The 13,637-nt window shown below is 43.3% G+C and overlaps 1 protein-coding gene and 1 long non-coding RNA gene across 4 annotated transcripts in view; one reads left to right on the plus strand and one right to left on the minus strand.

Annotated features, from left to right (window-relative positions):
• Window positions 1–13,637, plus strand: part of LHFPL3 (LHFPL tetraspan subfamily member 3) — a 554,202-nt gene that overhangs the window by 533,808 nt on the left and 6,757 nt on the right. The window lies entirely within an intron of this gene.
• The window catches only part of LOC101142525 (uncharacterized), a 79,554-nt gene continuing 72,349 nt past the window's right edge, over window positions 6,433–13,637 (minus strand). For both annotated transcript variants that reach the window (XR_010134726.1, XR_002006917.4), the window contains 2 exons: window positions 7,733–7,886; window positions 6,433–7,629 (listed from right to left, as the gene is read on the minus strand). This is a non-coding gene — a long non-coding RNA (uncharacterized lncRNA). The remainder of the gene's footprint in view (window positions 7,630–7,732; window positions 7,887–13,637) is intronic.

Genomic DNA, 13,637 nt, shown 5'->3' on the forward strand with positions numbered 1-13,637 from the left:
ATTTTTAAGACATCTTACCCCTTCAAACAATAAACATTCTGATTATGTAAATATGTATCATAGAGGCCAGGCATGGTGGCTCACACTTGTAATCCCAGTGCTTTGGGAGGCTGAGGCAGGAGGATCACTTGAGTCCAGGAGTTTGGAAACCAGCCTGGACAATATAGCAAGACCCAATCTCTACAAAAAAAATTTAAATTGCCAGGTGTTGTGGCACATGCCTGTAGCTCCAGCTAACCAGGAGACTGAGGCAGGAGGGTCTCTTGAACCCAGGAGTTGGAGGTTGCACTGAGCTATGATCATGCCACTGCACTCCTGCCAGGGTGACAGAGATCCTGTCTTTTAAAAAGAGATATATAATACAGATATACACACATTCCACAGCAAAGAGATCTTGAAGTCCTACTATGTGCCAGGCATTCTGCTAAGTCATGGGGATTCAGAGATGAAATGCCTGGTTCTTGTCCTTGAGGCATGCACAATGTCAGTAAGGAAGATTTCCTTGGAAGTAGATACGTTATACCTCTACAATGGAATCATTGTCACATGTGTCAACAATGCATGGACAATCGTGTGTAGGCTGTAGAAGGCAGAAATCTTAAGCCACTTGAATATTTGGGATGAGTCTAAGTTTTCCAGGAGAAGGAAGAGGGGAGATTTCTGTCCAAATTGTTTCCGTTAATGAATCCACTGAAAATCCCCATACTGACTTTTGAAAAGTCAAGCTTACATCAGAAAGTCAGCAGTTAGAAAGATGGAAGGAAAAGAACAGTTACATGATAGCTTCACATCAAGTAGAGATGAGTTGAATCTGACCAAGGACAGAAAGAGAAGAAAAAAAAGAAGTAAAGGTATACCTATTATTTAAACTCACAAAGGCATTATTTAAAATCAAAATTGGGAGAGAAAGGAGGTGAGAAGGAATGGAGGTGAATCTTCACTTTTCTAGAGAAGACTCAACATATAGTGTCTAAAATTGATAAATGCATAATTAAACAAATGTTAACATAGTATTTAGACTACTGAAGTAACTACTGCAATAAAACTGGAAACTATTAAAAGAGCTTGTCTCCAGGGAGTAAGACCGGGTATGAGAAGGGATGAAGTGGGGTGACTCTTCATTATAAGATCATTTGTATGGTCTGACTTTTTAAAAATCAAGTATTAGCTTTTCCAGGCCGAGCGTGGTGGCTCACGCCTGTACTCCCAGCACTTTGGGAGGCTGAGGCAGGTGGATCACTTGAGGTCATGAGTTCAAAACCAGCCTGGCCAACAAGGTGAAACCCCAGCTCTACTAAAAATACAAAAATTAGCCAGATGTGGTGTCACAAGCCTGTAGTCCTGGCTACTCAGGAGGCTGAAGTGGGAGAATCGCTTGAACCTGAGAGGCAGAGGTTGCAGTGAGCCAAGATGACACCACTGCACTCCAGCCTGGGTGACAGAGCAAGAGTCTGTCTCAGAAACAAAAACCAGGAAAGTATTGGCTTTTCCAAACAGCATTTTCTAAGAATGGATATTCTCCCATAAAGTCATCTTTATATGAACAAAGTTTAACAGGAGAACTCTGGAAAGATTTCAACGAGAACTGAAATCTTGGAAATATGAAGAATTTCAGTGGATTAATTAATGGAAACATTTAAAATCAATGTACATATTACCTTGATGAAGTAGAAATTTTCAAGTTCAAGCTGCTACACTCTGCCTGCTATATTATACCATCTCAAAATTATACATGTTCAATCAGTTTTTTTTTAATTAAAGAGCAGTCCTAATTATATTTCCTAGAGATCTTTCCTTCTCTCCTCTTCTCATTCACTTCTTAGGATAAGGAAACATCTGGCAGGCTTGGTGGCTTGTGCCAGTAACCCAGAAGTTTGTGAGATCGAGGCAGGAGGATTACTTGAGGCCAGGAGTTTGAGACCAGCCTGGCTACATAGTGAGACCCTCTTCCCTTCAAAAAATAAAAATAACAGATTAGCCAGGCTTCATGGCACTCACTTATAGTCTAGCTACTCAAGAGGCTGAGTTGGGAGGGTCCCTTGAGCCCAGGATTTTAAGGCTGCAGTGAGCTATGATTGTGCCACTTCACTCACCTGGTCAACAAAGTGAAATCCTGTCTCTAAAAAAACAAGTGGTTGGGAGATTCTCCTGCTCTATACCTGCAGAGCAGACAGGAGGCCTTACTGGTCCTGTGCATCTTAATCTTTGCTCCATCCCCTTCCTCCCCCGCATTACAACGCCCCGTGGAGCTCAGGGGAAAATACCCAGTTGCTGCCTTGAGCAGTAGACTTGCCTCAGAGCTCCTAGCTTACTGTTTACATGTAAACAGGGTCTGGAACTAAGCAGCTAAATTGGCTGTGTGTTTGTCCCTTTAGAACTGATTGTCAGTCCTTCCCCCTCAGTCTGTTCAGTGGATTCTGAACACTGGCCGGGTGAAGGTCTCATTGCCCAGAGCTGAGATCAACCGCTAACAAGAAGAAAACTATTTCAGGCCAGAGGCCACGGGAGAAATGACGGGGAAGCCAGGCTCTTCTGTAGATGACACGCCAGGCTCAGGTGGCCAGTGAGGACCATCTTTGTGCTTTGTTCATTCATTTTTTTTACCTGAAATGGAGACTGATGTGGCTCCCGGGAGGGGGCTATGAAGAGGACAAGGCCTGTGAGGTGCTGCCAATACTTTCTTGCCTCACAGGCTGATGAGAATAGACAGAACCACAGCACCATGAAGCCCACCAGCAGCACCCCAGCTCCCCAGCCTCGTGCCTGCAACAGAGTAGGTGGTCACTGAAGGTTTCATTTCTTTTTAATCTCCCATAGTAGAGAATTTCTGTTTCTACCATTATGACACAACTGTTGCAGCTATGAGGACAAATCTTTTGAGCCTTTCTGCAGATCTGGGTGCCTTACCCCCAACTTTCATATCAGAGACATCTAGTTGCCAAATTAAGGGTCTGTTTTGAATGGTTTCTTACTCTGTTTTGTGTTGCTATAACAGAATACCATAAAAAAAAAGTTTTGTTTTGTTTGAATTCTCTTTTTCAGGCAGCCCCCACAATCACAGCAGATTCAGAGAGACTCCCATAAATGTATTTCTTACAGTTCTGGAAGCTGGGAAGTCCAAGGCTGAGGGGCTGCTTCTGGTGAGGGCCTTCTTGCTGCATCATAACATGGCGGAAGGGCAAGCAGGCATGCGAGACTGGAAAGCAGGCTGAATATCATCCCTTTATCATGTGTGAGACAGGAAATCAGGCCAAATTTCATCCCTTTATTGGGACCCCACTCCCAGTGACAACAGCATTAATCCATCATGAGCCCTCATGACCTAAGCACCTTTTAAAGGTCCCACTGTTAATACTATTACAATGGCAATTAGATTTCAACATGAGTTTCAGAGGGGACATTCAAACTACAGTAGTCCCTGAATTGGCATTCTCTTGTGTTGGCCAAGAGCCATTCTCTGAATCACAAATAAAAAACGCCTGGGCAGAGGTTGGGAAGCCTTTCTAAGAACCAGAAATCTGTTCTATCTGTCGAAGAAGAATGTCCTATTATAGTGAGCAAGAGATGGACAAAGCAGAAATGGTATGTGCTGCTAGGAGCATTATTTGGCCCTCCTGTCTGTGGCAGCCACCAAAGGCAACAAGAATAATGAAAAGAGATATGGTGTAGACAGGCTGACAGAAATGTCTGGAGGGAGCTCTTAGAGTGGCTTAAACAGCCCCAACCTTGTTCTAGGATCTCACTAGACTCAGTGAATCACTTTGAACACAAATTAATCCAGCTACGAGGAATCTAAGAAAAAGAAACTGAAAGTTATTATTTTCTATTGTTATGACTTCTCATCCCTATGAAGGTGTTCTTCTTTTGCAACACTTTGCATATTGATCACAGATTTTCTTTTCAATGCTCATTCATTTATTCAACAGGAATGCATTGGGTGATACATTGAGGAATGCATTGAATGTATGTGAAGGTGCTAAAAGGAATGTTTAGAATAGCTATCCTTTTGGTGTGCTGAGAGTCTTCAGAGCATCTCCTAATCACTCTCTTAGAGAAGCAAATACAAACCCACAATAACATGGAAGATGGTAGAATGTTTAGCTTTTTATTTCCAAGGAATTTAATTTTCAAAATAATAGTGGCACATTTTTCCCAGTTATAAAAATGATGTGTGTTCAGCTCACTGTAAAAATAAAAACAGAAAAAGAAAAATCAGACAATTTTTCTTTTTCAGAGTCAAAAAACATCCTAAATCGTAGGGCATGGTGGCTCACACCTGTAATCCCAGCACTTTGGGAAGCTGAGGCAGGTGGATCACGAGGTCAGCAGTTCAAAACCAGCCTGGCCAACATAGAGAAACCCCATCTCTACTAAAAATACAAAAATTAGCTAGGTGTGGTGGCGGGCACCTGTAATCCCAGCTATTCCAGAGGCTGAGGCAAGAGAATCACTTGAACCCGGGAGGCAGAGGTTGCAGTGAGCTGAGACCACGCCACTGCACTCCAGTGTGGGTGACAGAGCGAGACTGTCTCAAAAAAAAAAAAAAAAATCCTAAATCTACCATTCAGAGCTCAACTAACATTATGGGGTAGATCCTTCTATATTTTTTCTATGTACATATAAACATATTTGATTTTCAAAAATGAGATTCCATTAATCATGCTACTTCATATCCTGCTTTATTCTTTTATTATGGTATGTATGTTATTCATTTATTATAGATCTATACAATCATTTTAAATGGCTGTATAGGCTGGGCACAGTGGCTCATGCTTGTAATCCAACGCTGAGGCAGGAGGATTGCTTGAGGCCAGGATTTCAAGACCAGCCTGGACAACATAGCAAGAAACTATCTCTACAGAAAAAAAAATGTTTTTAATTAGCCAGGCATTTGATTGTATGCACCTGTAGCCATAGCTACTTGGGAGGCTGAGGCTGGAGGATCAGTTGAGCCCAAGAGTTTGAGGTTGCAGTAAGCTGTGATCATACCACTACACTCCAACCTGGATGACAAGGCAAGACTCTGTCTCTAAAAAAAAAAAAAAAAAAAAAAAAAAAATTGGCCTGGCACGGTGGCTCACACCTGTAATCCCAGCACTTTGGGAGGCAGATGTGAGCTGATCACTTGAGGTCAGGAGTTCAAGACCAGCCTGGCCAAAATGGTGAAACTTCATCTGTACCAAAAATACAAAAATTAAAGGGGCATGGTGGTATATATCTGTAGTCCCAGCTACTCAGGAGGCTGAAGCAGGAGAATCGCTTGAACCTAGGAGGCTAGGAGGTGGAGGTTGCAGTGAGCCAAGATCACGCCACTGTACTCCAGCCTGGGTGACAGAGCAAGGCTCCATCTCAAAAAAAAAAAACTAAAATTAAATAACTATATAGAAGTAACCAAGGTTACTCTCCAGTTTTTGCTATGATAATCTTATGTGTACAACTTTGTTGTATTATCATAGTACATTCAGAGCATTTACAAACATTTATTAAATGCTATTCATTGGGCTCAGTGCAGTGGCTCACGCCTGTAATCCCAGCTCTTTGGGAGACCAAGGCAGGTGGATCGCCTGAGGTCAGGAGTTCGAGACCAGCCTAGCCAACATGGTGAAACCCCATCTCTACTAAAAATGCAAAAATTAGCCAGGCATGGTGGCATACCCCTGTAATCCCAGCTACTCAGGAGGCTGAGGTGGGAGAATTGCTTGAACCTGGGAGGCGGAGGTTGCAGTGAGCAGAGATCGTACCACTGCACTCCAGCCGGGGCAACAGAATGAGACCCCATCTCAAAAAAAAAAAAAATGCTATTCATTGGACTTTAAGCACACAACCTGGTATTAATACAGATGCCAGTCTCCATCTGTGCACAGCAGAGAAAGAAGTAGAGTAATAGGCAAGACCATATCAAGACTCAGACTTGTCTAGGGGTTAAATCTAAGTAAAACACCCAACAAACAGCAGAGCCGGACCTAATCTGCCTTTGCTCTTTGTTATCCTTACAGTGGTATGGATACTACTCAGAGTCCTAATCAGTGAGTTACTTTTGTCATTGCTAAAACAGCATTAATAATATTACCTGCCCCGTAACGGTATTTGCAGGATTGCATAGCATAATGCACATAAAGCACTTAGCACAATGCCTGGCTAACAAGTAGTGCTCAGTAAAGGTAGCTATTATCATTATAGGGAACTCTTAACATCCAAGTCAAGGGTCTTGCAGGGAACAAGGATTACAGCTGATTTCTAAGCTTTTCTGGGAGATGTCCTTACCAGGGACATCATTTGACTCAGAGCATGACCACATTCACAAAACAGAAGACAGTCTCCCAGGGTTCAGTCCGCTGGCACCTTCACTCCACCTTCCAGCCAAAGGTCAAGTATTTCCAGCACTCAGACATCATCCTTGATGCCTATAAAACTCTCAAGTTATTTTTAAATTCTTCAGTCCAAACAAGCACTAAGAAAGTATATGAATTTTTTATTATTTGTTGAAATAAGAAAAACTTCACAGGGAGGTCTAAGAAACTGCTTTTCTCAATTCTACTCTATTTCATCTCCTCTCTCTGTCTCCCTAAAGAGGATAAATGTTTAATGCTGACCTTATTCCTCAAGACCACCCTGTAAAATAGGTATCATGTCCACTTTACAGACAGGAAAAGCAAAAGCATGGCAAGTAAAATGACTTGGCCACATCTAGGAAGCAGCCAACCCAGGATCCAAACTTTTATCTGGCTGCTTCCAAAGTCCAGGTGCTAATAATCTTACACTTGAGTGTACATGAGAATCACCTGGGATCTCAATACTGATTCTGTAGTTTCAGGTGGGACCCTGGAACCTGCATATTTCCAAATATGCAGGTGATCGAGATCCAGGGAGGTTCACAGGCCATAATTAGAGAAACACTGTCCTTGGCCATACAACATTAACGAAGTCCAGCCATAGGATTTTCTTCTCCTAGTCATTACCAAAGTAGCTTTATTGAAACTTCAGTACACCTCAGAATAAGCCATGTGTATATTCTGGATATTTGCCAATTTATGAAATGGGTCCCCGACCAGAGCTGGGACACACCTGGTTTCCGGATGTTTCTGCTGCATCTGTAGAAATCTTCACTATATCATCACCCCAGGACAGAGTCAAATCACTTGGGTGACCTTTCCTTCTCTGAAATCCTAATCATCTATCCCCTAGGCCAGCTTATCTTATCAGCTACTGACCGAGTTAGCTTTCCTACTTCACAACAGGTTTCTAATGCTTTATGTCAGTGTGAGAGAAATGTCAAGTTGGGAAAATTTGTGACATTGCATTCAGGAGGCAGTGGAGTAGAGCAATAGCTTTCAAACTAGATTCCATCAACCCTCAGGACACTGCAGAGGTGCAACAGGGAAAAGGGGCAGGGGAGAGAGAAAAGCCTGGGAGCTCTGAGCCCTTCATTAGAGCAGCTGTGCTCAATTCTGCTTCATATACAGAACCGGGATTTCTAAAAGAGTCACTCAAAAGCTTTTCAGTGGGGGGAGTGGGAAGGAAACTGGAAAGAGAGAAGTCACAAGAGCTGGATTCTAATCCCAACTCTTCAGTTAACTTGGTATGTGACTGGGCAAATTGCTTCATCTCTCTGGGCTTCGGTCTGCTTACCTGAAAAAAAATGAAAACATTGGAACCATTGATGCCTGTCTTAGTCTGCTAGGGCTGCCATAAAAAATCCCACAGACCTGGTAGCTTGAACACAGAAATTTACTTTCTCACAGTTTTGAAGGCTGGAAATCCAAGATCAAGGTGTGACAGGTTCGATTTCTCCTGAGGCCCCTCTCCTTGGCTTGTAGATGGCGGCCTTCTTGCTGCGTCCTCAGACGGCTTTTTCTCGGAGCATGCGCGCCTGGTATTTCTTCCTCCTATAAAGAGATCAGTCATATTGGATTAGGGCCCCACCCTGAAGATCTCATTTTATCTTAATTGTCCTCTTAAAGGCGCTATCTCCAAATACAGTCGTATTGGGGGTTAGGGCTTCAATATTTACACTTTGGGAGACATAATTCAGTCCACAGCCTAAGGCTCCTTTCAGTAAACACCAGGGGTTGTTGAGCAGCAACTATGTGCCAGGCTTTCCTCTGGGTGCTAGGGACACAGTGGCTTCTCGAAAATGCCCATTGTCTGCAGCCATACCCACCTGAACATGCCCAATCTTGCCTGATCTCAGAAGCTAAGCAGGGTCAGGCCCAGTTACCACTTGCATGGGTGAAGTGGCCCTTGCACTTGAGGAGCTCACTGTCCAAAAGGTGAGCTCCATTAACGGATGACTGGGGCAAAACAGAAACCCAAAAAAGATAAGAACAGTTCAGGAAATGCCTCCCAGGGAAGCAACCTAAGATGAAATGATGAAATGTGAAACATGAACAGGTGTTCACCAGTTAGAAAACTGGAGGAAGGGCTTTTCCAGCAGAAGGAGCAAAGGCCCAGAGGTGGAGCAAAGGCCCAGAGGTAGAACACATCCAGGGTGCTGGGAGCGCAGTCTGAGGTGGGAAACCCCAGAGGAGGGACTGGAGCAGGGAGAGGCCACAGGAGGCCTCATTAGCTGTGCTAGGCTGTCATGCATATTTAGTAGAAGGTATCACTGCTAAAAAGTTTTAAGCTGGGCTGGGCTCGGCGGCTCATGCCTGTAATCCCAGTACTTTGGGAGGCCAAGGCAGGTGGATCACTTGAGGTCAGGAGTTCAAGACCAGCCTGGCCAACATGATGAAACTCCATCTCTACTAAAAATACAAAAATTTGCTGGGCATGGTGGCGCACACCTGTAGTCCCAGCTACTTGGGAGGCTGAGGCAGGAGAATCAGTTGAACACGGGAGGCAGAGATTGCAATGAGCCAAGATTGCACCACTGCACTCCAGCCCAGGTGACAGAGTGAGACTCCATCTCAAAAAAAAAAAAAAAAGTTTTAAGCTGAAGAACAATCTGTTTATTTCTGCATTTTAGAAAGCCCCAAAATTCTAAAATTCTATTTAGCAGTCTCTGGCTTTCAATGACTGCCACGTCATTTGTGGCTAACCAGTGTCAGCCAGCCGGTGATGTATTGCACAGCTACTAAATGCCTTAATTCTTGGTTACTTCTCTCACAGGGCCGTAGGTGTGTGTGCTTATGTGTGCGTGTTCATTAGATCTTGGGTATAAATTGCCTTCTGGACTCTGCAGTCCGCTTCCCTTTGGTCTAGAGAGGAAGCATACATCATACTCAAATGTCTTATTTCATTACAATAAACACCCATACGGATAATTAGGACCAGGACTATTAAATCTGTGGTAACAAAGGCATGTAAAACTTCATGATCCTGAACTCTCTGCCTGCTAAAGATTCACTAAGACCATAGGTTCACATGCTGAGAAACGAAAGCCTCACAGCTTCCTGGAGGAGAGAAGGCACTTAAGATTTTAAAGAGCTGTGCCTTACCACAATATCACTGAAACTTACAGAGTATTTAGAAGAAAGGGGAACATCACTTGGGTTTTTATAGATAATTGTTAGTAATCTACTTATTAAATACACTGATTCTAGTGCTTTCTGAGAAATTTGCAAAAGACAATCCTTTCTATTGTAAATTCCTTGCTAAAAGAGGATTAAATAAAGCATTAAATAAAGCAATTAGATGCACAAACACAGATATATCAATATACTTTGTTCAAGTAATATAATTAATAACAACATCTTCTCCCAACCCAGAAAACCTTTCCATAAAGGTAGTAGAAAAAGAAAAGGTGTATTACTGAATAAGAATTAAACCAGAATGGGATCCACATCACAGGCAATTTGCTAAGAGATTGCTGACAGAAAGAAATGTCACCCCCTTTTTTTTTTTTTCTTTGATACAGAGTCTCGCTCTGTTGCCCAGGCTGGAGTACAGTGGCACCGTCTCGGCTCACTGCAACCTCCACCTCCCAGGCTCAAGCGATTCTCCTGCCTCAGCCTCCCTAGTAGCTGGGATTACAGGCAACCACCACCACACCCCGCTAATTTTTGTATTTATTAGAGACAGGGTTTCAACAGTTGGCCAGGCTGGTCTCGAACTCCTGACCTCAGGTGATCTGCCCGCCTCAGCCTCCCAAAGTGCTGAGATTACAAGTGTGAGCCACTGTGCCCAGCCGAAATCTCACCCTTTTATACAGCCAGTACCACCCATTACATAAAAGTTATCAAGACACACAATAACTAGTCCTCAAGTAAGAGGACTTGGCAGCACCATTTATTACATATAGTGCATCCTAAATTCACCTGGTAATTGAGGGTGATTATCTGTTAATTAACTGGTTTTATACAAAAGGAAAATAAACTTCTCTTGTCTTTATGACAGGTAGTTTTACAACTGGAAGCAAGGCACCTACCAAAGTTAGGCTCCTGCCCTCACTCAGAAACTGGGAGAGAGGGGCACAATCTCCTCTGATGTTTACATTTCAAAGATATGGCTTCCAGTTCCTTCAGAAAGACATTTATGGGCCACGAAGCTGGAAAGGGCCAGGCGCGGTGGTTCATGCCTGTAATCCCAGCACTCTGGGAGGCTGAGGTGGGAGAACTGCTTGAGCTCGGAAGTTTGAGGCTGCAGTGGGCTGTCATCTTGACACTACACTCCAGCTTCAGTGACAGCATGAGACACTGTGTCTAAAAAAAAATTATTGGCTAGGCATGATGGCTCATGCCTATAATCTCAGCACTTTGGGAGGCTGAGGCAGGTGGATCGCTTGAGCCCAGGAGTTCGAGACCAGCCTTGGCAACAAAACTCTGTCTCTACAAAAATTAGCCAGGCATGGTGGTATGCGCCTGTAGTCCCAGCTACTTACGGGGCTGAGGTGGGAAGATCGCTTGAGCCCAGAAAGTCAAGGCTGCAGTGAGCTGTGATTTTGCCACTGCATTCCAGCCTTGGTGACAGAGTGAGACCCCATCTCTAATATATATATATATATATATATATACTGTCAATATTTATTGAGCTCTTTCTATGTGCCAGGTTTATATTTTCTGTATAAACACCTTATAAGCGTCATTTCAATCTTCAGGACAGGTTGGAAAGGAAGTACCCCAGCCTTTTGAATGGGGAAATTGAAGCACAGATATGTAAAACATCTTCTCTAGAGTTACCCAGCTGGTAAGTTGTTGAATTAGGGTTGAAAGCCAGGGAGAATGGCTCCTGAACACACACATTTAACCACTGAACTATATGCCGCCGAGAAAATCAGGAAACATATTATCAAGGAAGGCCAATTGACTTCAAGATGATATTTGGAGAAAGAACACCTGTGGGACAGACCTCGCTGAGAGAGAGAGAGTACCTCTGGCAGGAAGGGAAGTAAGGACAAAATCAAGAAACGGGAAAATGATACAAAGCTGGTAGTCTTTCCCACACAGGAAGGAGAGGAAGCTTAAAGGAACATGTATGAAGCTCAATATTAAATGACAATGAACAGAGATGAATTTATTATTTTGAAAAGCCAACACTTTCAAAGTATTTCAAAGGACAGCACTTTCAGGAAAGTGCATGTCAGTCACTAAAGTAGGGACAGAACATTAGGATCACCACCTAATTTATTAATTCTTTTTTTAGATGGAGTCTTACTCTGTCACCCAGGTTGGAGTGCAGTGGCGAGATCTCATCTCACTGCAACCTCCGCCTCCTGGGTTCAAGTGATTATCCTGCCTCAGCCTCCCAAGTAGCTGGGATTACAAGCACCTGCCACCATACCTGGCTAATTTTTGTATTTTTAGTAAAGACAGGGTTTTACCATGTTGGACACGCTGGTTTCGAACTCCTGACCTCAGGTGATTTGCCTACCTTGGCCTCCCAAAGTGCTGGGATTACAGGCGTGAGCCACCGCCGTGCCTGGCTGCCAATTTATTAGTTCTCGTCAAATGCACTAAGAGTCAAGGATGCTACACTGTCACCCTGCCATGGACCTGTCTTCTGGACTTCAATAGTAAAAGCCTTTCAATCTATGTAAAATATGGAATGGCTTCATGCCAAAACTGGACAGTTAATATTATTAGGATTTATAAATCAGCAGCAACATTCTATTTTCAATGTGCCTGGGTAAGGCCTGCCAAGTAATTGTGCCTGTTTTCTTGCTTTTAATATATTTCACAGTGTTCCTTAAGGGGAAGGAGTGGAAGAAGAAGAGAAAGAGATGTTCATGAATTAATTGAAATCCCTTCTTGTGAAATACTTAACTTTCCAAAGAAAAAAACACATGAGAAAGTGTTGTGCCTTGTGTCAAAGTCTCATTGTCCACTGCATACAGAAATAGCACAGAATTATCAAGGCCTGACTCTTAGGCCATTTTCTGCCCCTTCTCACCGAAGATCTGCATAAGTAGCTAGAATAATTTTAGTAATTATCCTCCATCGTCTCCTGTGTTGAAATCGGTATGTCAGATCCAAAGGGAGACAGGAGGAGTCAGCTCTCCTGACTGTGGGGGCTCCAGACCCTAATTAAAAAGGTCAGATAGGAACAATGAGCAGAAACCAACCACAGGAGACATTTCAACATCTGTAAACACGTGGAAAATTCAGCCAAGTAGCATTTAGATAGCCTGGACAATAGGGCCATTATAAATGCTGCACTCATGAGCAGTGATTCAAATGACAGCTTTGAAAAGGATTTGCAAAGAGCCCTTTGGAAATGTAACATGGGCAACTCCGAGCCCATGACATGTTACAAGGACAAACCTGACTGAACAAAGATCCAAAGCAGCATTGAATGACTTACTTATTCATTCCTGCTCTGTACAAACCTGGGAGAATGTGACATATTTTAAATTACCTCCCCTGATAGGCAACATCCATGGTGCATGGGAAATGTTAGCCAAGTTTTTAAAAGAGCAGAATGTTTCACAAGGTGGCAATTACACCACACTGATGCTTCCACCAAATTCTGCAAATTGTCCTCGTGTCTCACAGTCTTAAGACTGAAGGAGTGATGGCCACATCTGGAGAGGAAAATTCTGACTTTTATTTCCTTCCACTTACTGTCTTTACAAATGTGTTTGAAGAGCTAGTCCTTGCCAAGCCTTCAGGTGGAAAACTCTTCATGTGCATACTATCTAAGTAGTTGTAATAACATTCTAATTTTACTCCCCCGACAAAGTGTTTTCCTGATATTCTGTGGGGAGTGGTTGTGTTCTGATCACAGCTGGTTATTTTTATTCAGCCTAAGAGTCTGCAGAACTTCTGCATGCCCTGGGGTTTCTGTTGCGTGGTGGTGTCATGCAGTAGGAAGAAAAAAAATGCTCTGGTCGCTGTGTCTAAGTAACTCCAATCCAAGCAAACATTCCCAGCACGCCTTCTGATGAGCAGCATGCACTCATGGGCAAGGCTGGGATTAGGGTGAGGCAAGCTAGGTACCTAGGGGGCAAGCTTTTTTGTTTTTTTGTTTGTTTGTTTGCTTCTTTTTTGAGACAGTCTTGCCCTGTCATCCAGTCTGGAGTGCAGTGGTGCGTTCATGGCTCACTGCAGCCTCGACCTCCTGGTCTCAAACGATCCTCCCACCTAAACCTCCCACGTAGCTGGGACCACTGGTGTGCACCATCACACCTGGCTAATTTTTTTTTATTTTTTGTAGACACAGCATCTCCTTATGTTGCCCAGGCTGGTCTTGAACTCCTGGGT

This window comes from Gorilla gorilla, chromosome 6 (genome assembly GCF_029281585.2).
Source record: "Gorilla gorilla gorilla isolate KB3781 chromosome 6, NHGRI_mGorGor1-v2.1_pri, whole genome shotgun sequence".
In the NCBI taxonomy this organism is placed as follows: Eukaryota; Metazoa; Chordata; class Mammalia; order Primates; family Hominidae; genus Gorilla; species Gorilla gorilla.